At 36.7% G+C, this 16943-nt stretch overlaps 1 long non-coding RNA gene across 6 annotated transcripts in view; it reads left to right on the top strand.

The window, feature by feature from the left end:
- Window positions 1-16943, top strand: part of LOC117074144 — a 1124950-nt gene that overhangs the window by 746635 nt on the left and 361372 nt on the right. For 4 of the 6 annotated variants that reach the window (XR_004433520.1, XR_004433518.1, XR_004433519.1 and 1 more), the window contains exon 4: window positions 8170-8304. The exons of the other annotated variants lie outside the window; for them this stretch is intronic. This is a non-coding gene — a long non-coding RNA (uncharacterized LOC117074144). The remainder of the gene's footprint in view (window positions 1-8169; window positions 8305-16943) is intronic. 6 annotated transcript variants of the gene reach the window in all.

Here is a 16943-nt window from a genome sequence, read left to right as displayed (position 1 = left end):
TGTAATCCCAGCACTTTGGGAGGCCGAGACGGGCGGATCACGAGGTCAGGAGATCGAGACCATCCTGGCTAACACGGTGAAACCCCGTCTCTACTAAAAAAAAAAAATACAAAAAATTAGCCGGGCGAGATGGCGGGCGCCTGTAGTCCCAGCTACTCGGGAGGCTGAGGCGAGAGAATGGCGTGAACCTGGGAGGCGGAGCTTGCAGTGAGCTGAGATCCGGCCACTGCACTCCAGCCTGGGCGACAGAGCGAGACTCCGTCTCAAAAAAAAAAATAATAATAAAAAAAAAAAAAAAAAAAAAATGGTTCCAAGAAAATGCCCTTAACAGGCTAACAGCTTAGATGGATACAAAGGCTTTTATAAACACCATTAGTATTCATTTAGTATAGGTAGCAGACAGCAACAAGAATTGGAAAATAACTTGGATGTGATCACTGAAGGAACAGAGGGAGGCAAAAAATATAAGCTGCTTTCTGAGCACAAATCTCTGTCACCAGAGAGCACAGCTGGAATGTCCTCCTTTCCTGATTAGCAACCATCTAATCAAGGACACCGAGTACCTGCCAGGTCTATATACATGTCACACAGAGAAGAAACAGAAGGGTTCAGGCCAAGATGTTTACTACCTATTATATGCACCAGGTTAAGAACAATTTTAAAAATAATTTTTTTGTCATAAATGGGATGAAGTAAGTGAGGGTAGTTTTTTTTTTTTTTTTTTTTTAATAGAAAGTCTTTCCAGAAGTCTTTACTAAAGAAATCCAAAACCTCAACATGTGTCTATATATAGCTAAGGTAAGAGGGCATATGAATAAAGCAGAGAAAATCCAGAATATGTATATACAACTACAGATTTAAATGGAACAGTTGTCTAAAGAAAGTCTTCTCAGCCTGGAGAGGCAGAAACTACGTTATACAAAGGCCTTCAAGTAGAATATTTGGTAAGATTTGCCCACAATGTTACTACATTATGGTTAAGTCTTTAAACTGCAATACTAAGCCGTTTGATTGCAGTGTGAAATATCACTGCTCGAGTCCCCCACCCCTGGTGCATATGTAACTGGGGTCATAGAGTGAATGTGTTTTCTCCCTATTGTCATATTACACAGGAAAGCATATTAGTATATAATCAGAATGCTTTGTGAGTAAGGAACCAGAGCAGGAGGAAAAGTTATTCAAAGATTTCTTATACCAGCATCAGATGGTCCAAAATAGGGATATACCTGCCAGATGGGCAAGAGTGTAGCATCTGCTTGCCTGAGCATCCTCTCTGTTGTTCGGCATTTGGAAAAGCTTGAATATTGCTGGCTTTTCAGTGTCTCCTTTTTCTCCTTGTATTCCCAGTGCCTGCCTAGCATACCCCAGGCTCAAAGATTATCTCAATTGTGATTGAAAAGTAAATGAACTAATGAATGACCTTCTTGTCCAATGGATAGTTTTTTCTTATATTTCTTATTTCTTTGAGACAATCTTGTTCTGACCAAAAAACGGTGGTCTGTGCCTTAAAGTGACTTTGCATATTTCTGTTCTAATCCTGTGTGTGTTTTTGTGTGTGACACTGAAGCTGAATTCTGAGCTAAGTAATTCACATTTGAGAGAAAAACGGGATGGAAAGTCTGGTAGGCATTATAGTACAAAAAAAAGTCTACTATGCAAAATAAAGAAAAGAATACTCAAGGAGGCTGTCATGCTCCTCAGAATATCTTTGGGTTTATTGATACATTTCTTGATCTTTACAAGCTGACCCTTTATATAGTTCCTTCTCCACTCTGCAAAAATTTATTAAGATGACAGCAGTCTTGGAATGATCTTGGACTTTCAAAGATCACAGGATGGTTTTTATGTATAGTCATGACTTCCTCAAATCAACTTTTAAATATGTTAAGGTCTGTACTTAACAGGAAAGAAATGTAGACTTCTGTTCAACCTAAAAGGATCACATAAGAATTAGGACTTACTTTGCAAAATGAATTTGATTCCCCTACAGCTCTCAACCAACTACACTTTCAACCTACATCTTGATGTAAGACACTTGAAAAATTGTGATGCCTTTTGAGGTCATAATGCAGCATTGGAAACCCAACTGCATTGCGAGAGAAGCCATGATGTTCAGGCACTTTCATTCTTAAGCCCTCTGTTTCTTAATGGTCACACTATTTAATGATGATTCTTAAAAGACTTGTGGGTGTTTACTGATACCCAACAGGGAAATTGTTTAGGGCTTTTTATTCTCTCCTTTAATTCAAAATACTTACTTAAAAGATAGCAGACACACATGATAGCTAAAAGTGCCCTGAAGGAGATAAATTTGTGTTGAATGCTACTTGCTTGTCTTTTGTAAGATTCATAAGAGTACATTTTAATCTCTTTACAAGGATATAGTTGAGGTATTGAATATTTTAAAGCCTGGACAAGAATGGTGAGTATTGAGAATCCTAAATTAGCGCTGAGCTATTTCCATGTATCTCTAATATCCAACTAAGCCAATACTTCAAGATTTCTTAGGTCTCAATGATTTATGCATTATTTCTATTATTCTTTTCTAAGTTTCTGTTTGTTCTTTATTAAAATAAAACATAACCATAGATTCTTTTCTTATATGGGCATGTATAATATGTCTTGCATATATAAGAAATAACATACAACAAACATAAACACATCCAAAGGTCTTTGATATTTGGCATTAAATGTTATCCCTTACAACTATCTCCCTAAAGGGCTCTTTGTCAGTTTTGAAATGGAAGGCACAACAATTTCAAGCAGCTATGTAAATATGTCAAGTAAAAATGAAGTTAATATTTATTTGTAAAGGCATTTACCATATTTAGTTGCACAAACATTTGACCACTTTTAGTCTTCCTTCAAATTGAATGACTTCCAAAGACCACAGAAAAATTGTTGTGGGGAATGTTGTCAGTGGATATGCCTCAAAATGAAAAAGGGAATTGGAAGGGTATTTTAATTCTTGAGCAAATGTAGAGAATCTTTCAAATAATCTAAGGAAGAAGAAAAATCATCCCTGAACATAAATCAGTTGGGAAAAAATCATTTGAATTCCATCACTGGATGATACTTTAATGGATCTCAGAGAGAAGCAAAACACAGTAATTAAAAATGAAAGGAAAGGCAAATTAAAGAATGCTAATAATATTAGTGTGGAAATGGGTGCCTTGGATGAAGCAAGGCAGGATTTTAAATAAATGATTTTGTAATGGACCCATCTGTCTGCTCTGCAAAACTACACTATAATCTGGCACAAATTTTTGTATGTTGGGCTGAGAAGACGCTATGAAATTGAAATTTCTCGTGAGCAGTAAACACTCTTTGTTCTCATTTATCTTGAATTATAACTGATCATGATGACTTGAGCCATCTCAGTGAATAATTTTCCAAGCCCAGGCTGCCAAATTCCAAAGGACAGTACTTGTGATACATCCATTCATTTGCATCCTTTCATGACTCAAAACCAATCACCTATAGTCGGTTATCCTAATGAGTTGAGAGTCTCAAATTCAATCATTATTACAGTTGATGTATGTAGCCTTACAGAATGTAAGAAACATTTGCTTGGTGCAAATAAGCTAGCATCTTCTTACCTATTCAGATTTATAGGAATTATCTGCTCTACTACTGCTTCTCCTTACCACCATTTAGTCAACCACAGTCATAGAGCACCTATATTAGACTCAGCTGTACCCAAGGCACAAGGGCCACAACCATGAAAAAACAGGTTTGCCACCCTCAAGAAAATACCTACATAGTGAAAAAGATGGACATACAAGCACATAATTACAACACAGTATTAACTGGTAGTAAAATAAGATTAGATATAAGAGCCTGTAAGTACAAGGAAGAGTTCTAAAGAAGGCTCCTCAAAGAGAATGGTGTGCTAAATTCGTTTTAGGTCTGTAATATGACAATAATAACAACTACAGCAATAGCTGCAATTTATTGAGTGCTTCATACATTTTAGACACAGTGGTAAGCAGCTAGCATGATTAATTTTATTTCAACCTTTTAGTGACCCCAGGAGATTGATAGTATTTTCTTCATTTACATAGGAGAAAATTTGAGCATGGAGAATTTAGGTAAGATTCCCACTGTCACACAGCTAATCAGTGGAGCCAAGGCTTGAGTCAAAATCTGTCAGTTTTCAAGCTGCTCTGTTCTTATAATATTTTAAACATTTTATTTTGATATAAATTTAAGAAAAACTGTAAGAATAATATAAAGAATTTCCATATGTCCTAATCTTTGCTTTCCAATTGTTAATACTTTTACCATATTTGCTGTATCATTCTCTACTCCTCTCAATAGATAGATAGAAGATGGATACATACATACGTAACTACATACATCTATAATTTTTCTTTTTTTTTTTTTTTTTTTTTAGACGGAGTCTTGCTCTGCCACCCAGGCTGGAGTGCAGTGGCCGGATCTCAGCTCACTGCAAGCTCCGCCTCCCGGGTTTACGCCATTCTCCTGTCTCAGCCTCCGGAGTAGCTGGGACTACAGGCGCCCGCCACCTCGCCCGGCTAGTTTTTTGTATTTTTAGTAGAGACGGGGTTTCACCGTGTTAGCCAGGATGGTCTCGATCTCCTGACCTCGTGATCCGCCCGTCTCGGCCTCCCAAAGTGCTGGGATTACAGGCTTGAGCCACCGCGCCCGGCCTATAATTTTTCTTCTAAATCAGTTGAGAGTAAGTTTCCAGCATGATGCCCCATTACCTCTAAATACTTCAGGGTTTATTTCTAGAAAGACAAGGATATTCTCTTATACTTGCACTGTAATTACCAAAATCAGAAAATTAACAAGATTATATATATATAATATATATATTTTTTTTTTTTCCCTAGGAGTCAATAAATCCAGGATCACGTGTTTCTTTTAGGTGTCATGTCTCTTTGGTCTCCTTTATTCTGGAACAGTTCCTCAGTTCTTCTCTTTCATGACGTTGACGTTTTTAAAGATCACAGACCAGTTATTTTGATACCTGTTTTTTCCAATTGGAACAGTCTGATGTTTCATCATGATTAGATTCAGCTTGTGCATTTCTTGGTAGGAATACCACAGAAGGGTGGTTGTGTACTCAAGAGCCTCATATCAGGAGGCTGTGGTGTCAGTTTGTTTCATTGCTGATAACATTAACTGTGATCACTTAGTGGAGGTGGTGTCCACCAGATTTCTCCACTGTAAAGTTACTATTTTTCCTTTTGTAATTAATAAGTGTTTTGTGGAGGGCATAAATACCCTGTTCCACAACAAACGTTCACCCACTAGTTTTAGCATAATGACTGTTGACTGAATTAATTATTGGTTATGATGTCTACTAAATGATTATTTCCTAATTCCATCATTTTTTCTGCATTCATTCATTGGAATTCTGTCACGAAGACCTTTCCCTTCTCCCATTTTTTTCTGTGTCATTTATTTATTCATATTTGTATAAACTCATGAGTTTGTAGTCAGTGAGTTATAATTTGTTACTATCAGTATTTACTTTGCTGTTCCAATTGTCCTAAATTTGGGCAGAGTATCCCCTTCAAGCTTGTTCCTGTGTTCTATGAACATGTCTCAATCATTCTTTGAGGCTACTTTCTGGCACCACAAAATTTTCCAGGTTCACTTGGACTTTCCCTGCCCCATCCCTGGAATCAACCATTTTTACAAAGTAAGTCTTTGTTCTTCACTGCTTCCCTTTTGTTTTGTTTTTGTTTTTGAGACAGTCTCACTCTGTCACCCAGGCTGGAGTGCAGTGGTATGATCTCGGTTCACTGCAACCTCCGCCTCCCAGGTTCAAGCAATTCTCTTGCCTCAGTCTCCCAAGTACCTGGGATTACTGGAAAGCGCCACCATGCCCAGCTAATTTTGTATTTTGAGTAGAGATGGGGTTTCACCATGTTGGCCAGGCTGGTCTCGAACTGCTGACCTCAGGTGATCCATCTACCTCAGCCTCCCAAAGTGCTGGGATTACGAGCTTAACTGCTTCTCTTTTTGACCACTCACCAGTTTTTGTTTTTATACATGGGTAATACAGGTATTTTAATATCTGTATTAAATAGAAATATCTATTAAGGAGTCATTTTCACAACTACAATTATAATACGAGCTGCACCAAGCTAGTTTGGAGTCAATGTATAAGTCCTCAAAATGCCTTTCAAATCCTCAAATAAAGGATGACTTGAGTCCTAGCAAAGATTAAAAAAATAAGAAAAGGAGAGCAAGAAAAGGAAAAGAAAGATAAAATATACACAAGAAAAGTAATAAAAATAATTTTTTATACCTTCTCTGGGTCAGGCACTGAGATAAATACTTTCACATGTAACCTCTCACTATATTCCTGCAACAGCTTCTTGGAATGGAAATTATGATCCTCGCTTAATATGAAAATAGAGGTTCAGATATTTCTATGACTTTCCCTCACCTACACAGTAAGTAAGAAAACTAGGAATTGAATCTATCCATGTCATATTCTAAACCAATCTTCTACCCGGTGCTGCCTTTATACAATTTTAATGCTAATTCATGTCCTATATCCTATTTTTGTAATTGGCCAGCCCTCTACAACTTACATAGTAACTCTTTATTTACCCATTTCCCAAATACCAGAACACCTTATGCTCAGACAGATGATAAAGGCTTTCCTTAGCTCTAAGAACAACCTGTTACAGTATACATCTTTCCCTGAATTAGGATTCACCACCTGCTTTTTAGGTTGGCTTTATTTGCGGAACTGTGAGGCACAGTATTCTAGAACCACTTGACATATCACAGACAGCCTCTATTCAGCAGGCTATTATTAATGCCTCTTGTAATAAACACTATACCTGGTGTCTCCGTTTTTTAAAACCTGTAAATGTTGGGGGAGAAATGAAGTTCACTCATCAGTAGACAATTTGAGACCATAAGGAATTTTCATTTCTCTAACAGGGCAAAACTAAAATGTCTGATTATATAGCAAAGCAAGGTGATGGTTATGGTGTTTACTCTGTGCATGAATCTATTACAGATCAAAACCAAGATGCCTCCACAGGTACGTACAAGTAAGTTAAAGCAGTCAGGATTCAGGCAGGCTTATGTGAACCTTACGGTAAAATATGAAGAAATACTCCCCAGTAGAGCAACTGGGAATAGATAATAGCTAATGTTTGCACGTTATAAAAAGCCTATTCATGTACATTTGCATCTCACATAACCCTCTGAAGGAGAATGGATGCATCATTTCATCTTCATTTTACAAGGAGAAATATTGGGATTCAGAGAAATGAAGTTACTTCCCCAAGATCTCACAGCAAATCAACTGGCAGTTGATACTCAAACTCTGCGTAGTGCTCTTTACACTACAGTATGATTAAAGTTCTTCAAATTAGATTTTTGCTAGAACCTCACTAGGCTTAATCAAATCAATGTGAGCAGATGGGAAGTAAAGGAACTCCATTCCCACATTATCCCTTGAAGCCTCTTAATAAAATATAGAAGAAGCAATGTGGGGTTCTTTCTTCTATCCTTTTAGTCAAAATTATGTTTTGTCTTTTAGTAGATCACAATACAATGTATGAAATATATTTTGACCAAATTAATCCTTCCCTGTCAATTAGAAAACAAGATGCATTCTTGCTATTTTACTATTATTTTTAAATTTAAGTTTTCTGGTATATAGTAGGTGTATATATTTGTGGCATACCTTAGATGTTTTGATACAGGCATGCAATGCGTAATAATCACATCATGGAGAATGGGGTATCCATCCTCTCGAGCATTTGTTCTTTGTGTTATAAACAATCCAATTATACTGTTTTAGTTATTTTAAAATGTACAATTAAATTGACTGTAGTCACCCTGTTGTGCTATCAAATGGTAGATCTTATACATTCTTTCTAATTATTTTTTGTAACCATTAACCATCCCCACCTCCCCCCAACCCTCAACCCCTGACTAGAGGTTTCCCAGCCTCTGGTAACCATTCTTCCACTCCTTGGGTTCAATTGTTTTGATGTTTGGATACCACAAATAAGTGAGAACATGCAGTGTTTGTCTTTCTGTGCTGGACTTATTTCACTTAACATAATGACCTCCAGTTCCATCCATATTTTTGCAAATGATAGTTATCGTTTGTTATTAAAACAAATCCATAGTGACAGATACATTGTTACTCTTATTTTTTAGATAAAAGTCCTGAAGCTCAGATGACACAGCTGATAATCAGGGAAGCCAGGGCAGAATCTCATTGTTTTGCACATCAAAACCCATTCCCTTGACAACCTGGCTATACTACACTATTAGAATGTTGCAGATACTATGGTAGATACGAGTCTACCACTGATCCCCAATCCTTTCTCACAAAGGAAGTCAGTGAACTACCTCCAACCAGGAGTGCCTGGTCTCTTTTTCCATCATTCATTTGTATGTGCTGCCATGCTCCCTCTCTCCTATCTTCTGCAGCCTTCTGAGTGCAATGAAAACATGAATTTTCTTTTTGCAGGAACCTATTAGGTCTCGATATTGAGTCCATGTAAGTATCACTTGGAGGACTTGTAAATACACAAAATTTTGGGCCTTATCCCCCGGAGATTCTGATTTAATAGGTCTTGAAGGAGGGATGGAGCAGGTCTTGAGACAGTGCTTTTCTTTATTTTAAAACCAAGTTAGTTCTGTCTTATTGTTGAAAATTTATTAATTTCAGGAGTACATGTGCATGTTTGCTACATGGGTATATTATGTGATGATGCTGAGGTTTGGGCGTCTAATGATCCTGTCACCTAAGTAGTGAGCATTGTATTTGATAAGAAGTTTTTCAACCCCCTGTCCCCAATTACTTTTGGAATCTCTAGTGTTTATTCCCATATTTGTGTCTGTGTGTACCCAATGTTTAACTCCCACCTATAAGTGAAAATAAGTGGTATTTGGCTTTCTGTTCTTGCATTAGTTCACTTAGGATAATAGCCTCCAGCTTCATCCATGTTGCTGCAAAGAACATTATTCCATTCTTTTTTATGGTTGTGTAGTATTCCATTTATACACATCCCACAATTCCTTATCCAATCCACTGTTGATGGGTATCTGGGTTGATTCCATGTCTTTGCTATTGTGAATAGCAGTGTAATAAACATATGAGTGCAAGTGTCTTTTTCATAGAACAATTTCTTTTCCTTTGGGTATATACCCAGTAATGGGATTGCTGGGACAAATGGTAGTTCTATTTTTAGTTATTTCAGAAATTTCCATACTGTTGTCCATAAAGGCTGCACTAATTTGCGTTCCCATCAATAGCGTATAAGCATTCCCTCTTCTCTGCAACCTCACCAATATCTGTTGTTTTTTGACTTTAATGGCCATTCTGACTGGTGTGAGATGGTATCTCATTGTGGTTTTGATTTGCATTTCTCTGATTAGTGACACTGAGCATTTTTCAAGTTTGTTGTCTGCTTGTATGTCTTCTTTTGAGAACTGTCTGTTCATGTTCTTTTTAATGGGGTTGTTTCTTTATTGTTAATTTGTTCAAGTTCCTTATAGATTCTGGATACTAGTCCTTTGTCAGATGCATAGTTTGCAAATATTTTATCCCATTCTGTAGGTTGTCTGCTTACTCTGTTGATAGTTTCTTTTGCTGAAGAAGAAGCTCTTTAGGGTCCAGTTATCAACTTTTGTTTCTGTTGCATTTGATTTTCATAACTTGGTGGTAAATTACTTGTCTAGGCAATGAGATAGTGCTTTTCTAACAGATTCTCAGATGATGCTTATATTACAAGTCCAGAAACCACATTTTGCAAATCACTGCCTTAGACTGGGAGGAAAACAAAGTCAATTTACCTCATTCCCTATCTCATAGTACTCCTGTTGGGGACTGAAATCATTGGACAATTTTTTTTTTTTTTTTTTTTTTTTCGAGACAGGGTCTTGCTCTGTCACCCATGCTAAAGTGCAGTGGTGTGATCTCGGCTCACTGCAACCTCTACCTCCCAGGTTCAAGCGATTTTCCTGCCTCAGCCTCCCAACTACAGGCACAGGCTACCACGTCCAGCTAATTTTTGTATTTTTAGTATAGATGGGGTTTCATCATGTTGGCCAGGTTGGTCTTGAACTGCTATCCTCAGGTGATCCACCCACCTGGGCCTCCCAAAGTGCTGGGATTACAGGTGTGAGCCACGGCACCCAGCCTGTCTGACAATTTTTAAAAAAATCATCCATCATATCTCAGCACATTTTTAGGCACTGTATATAAAAAGATAAAGAAGCTATTACCCATGCTTTCAAGGAGGTCATAACTTGATAGGAGACAGGCATGTAAACAAATAAATGCAATAGAGTATGACAAGGCCTATAATGGCGTAAAACAAGATATAATCAGAGGACCAAAAAGTGGTGACTTCTCTCCTTAGAGGTTACGTAAAGGTACATAAACAGAAGGTGTAACAGTTGAAAAAGAGTCTTCAGTATAGGTACAAGAGGTCCATTCTAGGTGATCAGAAGTATGTTCAAAGCCACAGAAATACAGTATTTGGGGAGTTAGAAGGAATTGGTAGGTTTGTTTGTATGGTTGAAATGCTGAATATGCTGGTTAGCAGCAAGAGAGATATTAAAGGAATATGATTGAACACACAGTGAGATTGGGTCTTGTGTGTAATCTGACATACCCTTTTCTTAGGATTGGGAAAGTAATGTTAGTGTTTCTGTCAGTGGAGAGCATTATAAGACTCGAGCTTGAGAAATATCACTGTGGAAAGTGGTTGGGAAGATGAAAGAACACGGTGACAAGGAGCACAAAGACTCTTGAACAAAAAGAGTGAGACTATAGACTGGGATACCAGAGATTTTAATACTAGGTCAATTCTGCCTAATTTGTAAATGCCTGTACACGTTGTATTGTAATTATTTCTTTATACGTCTCTCCTACACAGTAGACTGTAGCTCCTTAGTCATTTATCATCAGCACCTATGATAGGGCCTGGCTTTAGTAAGAACTGAAGAAATGCGGACTGAATGAATAAATACATTAATGCACCTATGATAGGGCCTGGCTTTAGTAAGAACTGAAGAAATGTGGACTGAATGAATAAATACATTAATGAAAACCTGTATACAATTTATTTTCCTTTGGACTTCAATCTCATTCTCTTGAAAATGAGGAGAATTCATTTTATTCTCCCCAGCATGTGACGAATGAATGAATATTAATAAAGTGATACGTGATTATGAGGAAGCAAGTTGAAATGGGTAGCATTCTGGTGATGGGATTTATCATACAAATGATAACCAGTTGAACCTTCATTATTTGAATAAAATTTCTGAAATTATCTCCAAATTGCTTTGGTATAGATAGCTGAACTAAATTAAAAGTGTTATTACAGAAGTCTTCAAATGTCCATTAATTCTTTTGTGCAAGTAGGTTAATTTGCAGAAGATTTACCTATTCCTATATGAAACCAAGGCACTGCTGGTTCTGTCAGATAATTTTCTCAATTATATCTCTAGGCAATTAAATAAATTGCAAAAAATACACTTTACTTCTTCTGGAAACTCCCATTTTGAAGGGAGTGAGATTCTTACCCATAAGAGACTATGTGTCCGTGGTCTAAAAAGAAATTTTAAATAAATTTAAAAACAACGGATTTTAATCTTATCTACTTACTTTCCTGATCAATTCTTTTCCTGACACCATGGTGTTTTCAAAACCAAGACATTTTCATGCTTCTGTGGTTTTACTTGTTCCTCCTATTGACAATGAAAAAGTTCAAGGATACAAATTCTAAATAACAAAAAGAAATAATGACATAAGAATTTGGCCGGGCATGGTGACTCATGCCTGTAATTCAGCACTTTGAGAGGCCGAGGGAGGCAGATCACTTGAGGTCAGGAGCTCAAGACCAGCCTCTCCAACATGGTGAAACCCCTGTCTCTACTAAAAAATGTTGATATAATATTAGAATATCAATTTTTGTGATTAACCATATTAAGAGTTAAAATAAGAAAAATAACATAAATGTCTTGACACGGTTAAAATTGATAAAATTGAATTCTGTTACATAATAAAACATTGCAATCCTTGAATAAATCAAAACTGGTCATAATACCAAGCTCTTCCTGCCCTCGGTAGCTAGTCACCATAAATTTCCATCCCTTGGTGACCTCGGACAGCAGAAAGAACAGGAAGCACCGTTTCAGTGTGCTTTCACCCAGCCACGGAAAGATCCTGTCCTTCCAATTTTTTAAAGGGCTTTGGCAGGGCTATAATGACCATTCCATACCTATCCACAAGAGAAGTTCTTGGTGGTTTGAGGATACTAAAAGGGGAGATAATTGGCAAGTCTGGTTTACAGAAAGAATCTGTATCCACATCAAGAGGGTACAGCATGAGAATGTTAACAGGGTAACTGTCTACGTTACTCACCACAGCACAGGACTAATATCAGAGGCTAAAGAAATTCTTGAACACAAAGTCAAATCTCAAGAAGTCAGAAAAGAGAAAGGCAAATATAAGAACTTAATGAGAAAGTGCATAGATAAAGGTAATTTTCTATGCAACCATGGTTAAACTGTGTATTTTTAGCCGATTGTGTGTTCCTTTGGAAATTGGCAACAATATTTCTCTGGAGTGTTTCATTTACTCTCCCATTTGATAAAATGCAGAGAGAAGCTTGGGATTATCTGGAATATGACAACGAGGTCATTGTATTTCTCTTTTTATTCTATATTTTAAAATATTTTCCAGATTTTGTTAGTAACCATATGCCAGAGTCCAAATTACTACAGTGAAATTTAGAATGCTTTTTATATTTTTAAAAATTGTTGGCCGGGCGCGGTGGCTCAAGCCTGTAATCCCAGCACTTTGGGAGGCCGAGACGGGCGGATCACGAGGTCAGGAGATCGAGACCATCCTGGCTAACCCGGTGAAACCCCGTCTCTACTAAAAAATACAAAAAACGAGCCGGGCGAGGTGGCGGCCACCTGTAGTCCCAGCTACTCGGGAGGCTGAGGCCAGAGAATGGCGTAAACCCGGGAGGCGGAGCTTGCAGTGAGCCGAGATCCGGCCACTGCACTCCAGCCCGGGCGACAGAGCGAGACTCCATCTCAAAAACAAACAAACAAACAAAAAAAATTCTATGTATTAACTGATATTGTATTGAATTTATATTGATTCATAAATACTTAAAGTTGTTATAGTATCAAAACTAGCTATTTAAGATAAAATCCATTTATAATTTTTTATAATTAGTCCTTCAGTGGAGTTTTAATTTTTCTTCCATCATTGCATATGCTTATTATATATTTTATGTATAATATATCACATATTATATATGATAAACATATAGAACATACATGTAACAAACATACCTATATATGTTATAGGTATTTTTCTCAATTTGCTGCTACTATAAATGGAATTTTTTTCCCATTATGTACTCTAATTTGTTAATGTTTACATACAGGAAAGTTAATAATTTTTTTTATTGATTTTATACTTAGCCTCTTTATAATATTCCTTCCTCGATCTAACAGTTTTACAAATATAAAAGAATGCTACCTGGAGTGATTGTTTTACTTCTTCCTTTCCAATATGTATGCTTCTAATTTCTTTCTCTTATTTAATTACATTGGTGAATACTTTCAGAGCAATAGTATGAAACATTGATGATAACTGGATCTTGTCTTATTTCTGATTTAATGTAACGTCTTCTAGTGCTTACTCTTGTGTTTGAGATATTTTTCTCATCATTCCAGGGACGATTCCATGAACTCATGTTATATTATTATTTTTAGTAAGTTGTGTCGGTTTTATTTAAAAACGTAGGTTGAAATTTGTCAGACAGTTCAAGTAATTATTGATATTGTAATAGATTTCATATGTGATGTACAATATGATAATTGTATTAGACTGCTTAAATATCCCTGCATTTTCATGCATAGTGTGTTCATTTTTAACCTACATATTTATGATTGTGTGTATATATATGTGTATATATTAAAATAGATTTGGGAGATTTCATTTCTTCATAAAACATCTTCTAAATATTTTCAGGATTTCTTTTATTTTTTATGTCTTTGAAAACAAATTCTCTGAAATCATCTGTTCTCCATCCACTTGAATAGCCTTGATAACTTCTTAATTTCTTCCATGAATATTGGTCTTTCTTGGTTCACAATTTCTTTGGATTAAATTTTGGTGATTTATATTTTCTTACAATCATCAATTTTATCTAAGTTCTCTATTTTAATGGAGGTTGGCAAAATGCTCTAATTCTTTTTATTTTTCTCTAGTCCTATTTCTTCCTTATTATATCTTATTTGTTTATGTTCTCTTATTTCTTCAATTAGGCTGTAGAGTGATCTAATTAAGCTTATTGAGAGTTAACTTTATACTTGATTCATTCCTTCTATGCTTTTCTGTTTCATTCATTTATATTTTCACATCCTTTCTGTTTTCTTCGGACTTACTGTTTGCTTCCTAGCTTCATGAGTTGAAGGCTTGTTTAATTTACTTAAATTTCCTCCTCTTTATTTAAAGTCTAAGTACTTAAGGCAGTGGGTACTATCCTGACTCAGTTTTAGATGTGCCTCACATATTTTGATAAAAAGTTTTCCCTTATTGTTATTGACCAAGGATGTGACATTTTACCTTTGGTTTATTCTTTAAACCAAAAGTTAAGTGAGTTTAAAATTGTCCAGCTGGAGACTTAAGAAAACATACAATAATCATAATGAAGCAATGAAACAACAAAAACAGAGCAAAGTGATTTTTTAAAAAATTTTACTTTAAGTTCCAGGATACAAGTGCAGAACGTGTAGGTTTGTTACATATGTGTATGTGTGCCATGGTAGTTTCTGCACGTATCAACCCGTCTTCTAGGTTTTAAGCCCCACATGCATTAGCAATTTGTCCTAATGCTCTCCCTCCCGTCACCCTCCACCCGCCGACTGGCCCCAGTGTGTGTTGTCCTCCTCCTTGTGTCCATATGTTCTCATTGTTCAACTCCCATTTATGAGTGAGAACATGCGGTATTTGTTTTTCTGTTCCTGTGTTAGTTTGCTGAGAATGATGGCTTCCAGCTTTATTCATGTCCCTTCAAAGGACATGATCTCATTCCTTTTCATGGCTGCATAGTATTCCATGGTGTATATGTACCACATTTTCTTTATCCAGTCTGTCACTGATGGGCATTTGGGTTGGTTCCAAGTCTTTGCTATTGGAAATAGTGCTGCAATAAACATACGTGTGTGTGTGTCTTTATAGTAGAATGATTTATAATCCTTTGGGTATATACCCAGTAATGGGATTGCTGAATCAAATGGTATTTCTGGTTCTAGATCCTTGAGGAATCGCCACACTGTCTTCCCCAATGGTTGAACTAATTTATATTCCCACCAACAGTGTAAATGCATTCCTATTTCTCCACAGCCTCGCCAACATTGATTGTTTCTTGACTTTTTAATAATCACCATTCTGACTGGCGTGAGATGGTATCTCGTTGTGGTTTTGATTTGCATTTCTCTAACGATCAGTGATGTTGAGCTTTTTTTCATATGTTTTTTGGCCACATAAATGTCTTCCTTTGAAAAGTTTTCGTTCATATCCTTCGCCCACTTTTTGATGGGTTGTTTTTATTTTTCTTGTAAATTTAAGTTCCTTGCAGATTCTGTATATTAGATGTTTGTCAGGTGCGTAGATTGGAAAAATTTTCTCCCATTCTGTAGGTTGCCTGTTCACCCTGATGATAGTCTTTTGCTGCGCAGAAGCTCTTTAATTAGATCCCATTTGTCAATTTTGTCTTTTGTTGCAATTGCTTTGGACATTTTTGTCATGAAGACTTTGCCCATGCCTGTGTCCTGAATGGTATTGCCTAGGTTTTCTTCTAGGGTTTTTATGGTTTTGGGTTTTACATGGAAGTCTTTAATCCATCTTGAGTTAATTTTTGTATGAGGCGTAAGGAAGGGGTCCAGTTTCAGTTTTCTGCATATGGCTAGCCATTTTTCCCAGCACCATTTATTAAATGGGGAATCCGTCCTCCATTGCTTGTTTTGTCTGGTTTGTCGAAGATCAGATGGTTGTAGATGTGTGGTGTGATTTCTGAGGTTTCTATTCTGTTCCATTGGTCTATATGTCTGTTTTGGTACCGTACCATGCTATAGTGTATACTGTAGCCTTGTAGTATAGTTGGAAGTCAGGTAGCATGATGCCTCCAGCTTTGTTCTTTTTGTTTAGGATCGTCTTGGGTATACAGGTTCTTTTTTGGTTCCATATGAAATTTAAAGTGTTTTTCTCCAATTCTGTGAAGAATATCAATGATATTTTGATGGGAATAGCATTGAATCTGTAAGTTACTTTGGACAGTATGGCCATTTTCATGATACTGATTCTTCCTATCCATGAGGATGGAATGTTTTTTCATTTGTTTGTGTCCTCTTTTATTTCCTTTAGCAGTGGTTTATAGTTCTTCTTGAAGAGGTCCTTCACATCCACCGCGGGATTCTTACGCATTCAGCCCGTCAGCCTAAAATCTTTAGCATTGGCTATGTGGCGCAGCTTGCCCTGGGGTCCTGTACTCTCTAGGATTCTCTGGTTCCAGAAATTGATCATTTTTATTCATGTTTATGTCAGGCATGGCTTGAGTCATTCAGAAACATGAGTTCACTCCTTCTACCTCATTCCATCATTAGAAATTCACATTTCTTTAGTGAAAGAAGAAAAGCAGATTCAAGAATCTTTTTTGTTGAGTCTCCCCAAGGCCTCTGATAGTCTTCTTATCAAGACCACAGTACATTTTCATGGTTTTGTATGGCAGAGTGGCATAGGGAGGGATGTATGAGGTTAAGAAAGAGTAACAGCTCAAACATCTCATTCTCTTGCCAACACTCTAAAATTCTCCTGTCTTCATTCCATGTTAGTATGAGCAGTGGGTGGAATGAGAAGAGCTGTAAAAGCTCCTATTGTGACTTCCTTGATT

The sequence above is a fragment of the Trachypithecus francoisi genome, unplaced genomic scaffold (genome assembly GCF_009764315.1).
Source record: "Trachypithecus francoisi isolate TF-2019V2 unplaced genomic scaffold, Tfra_2.0 Contig01603, whole genome shotgun sequence".
NCBI lineage: Eukaryota > Metazoa > Chordata > Mammalia > Primates > Cercopithecidae > Trachypithecus > Trachypithecus francoisi.
Note: the sequence above shows the minus strand (reverse complement) of the source record. Positions and strands in the feature narration are given on the sequence as shown.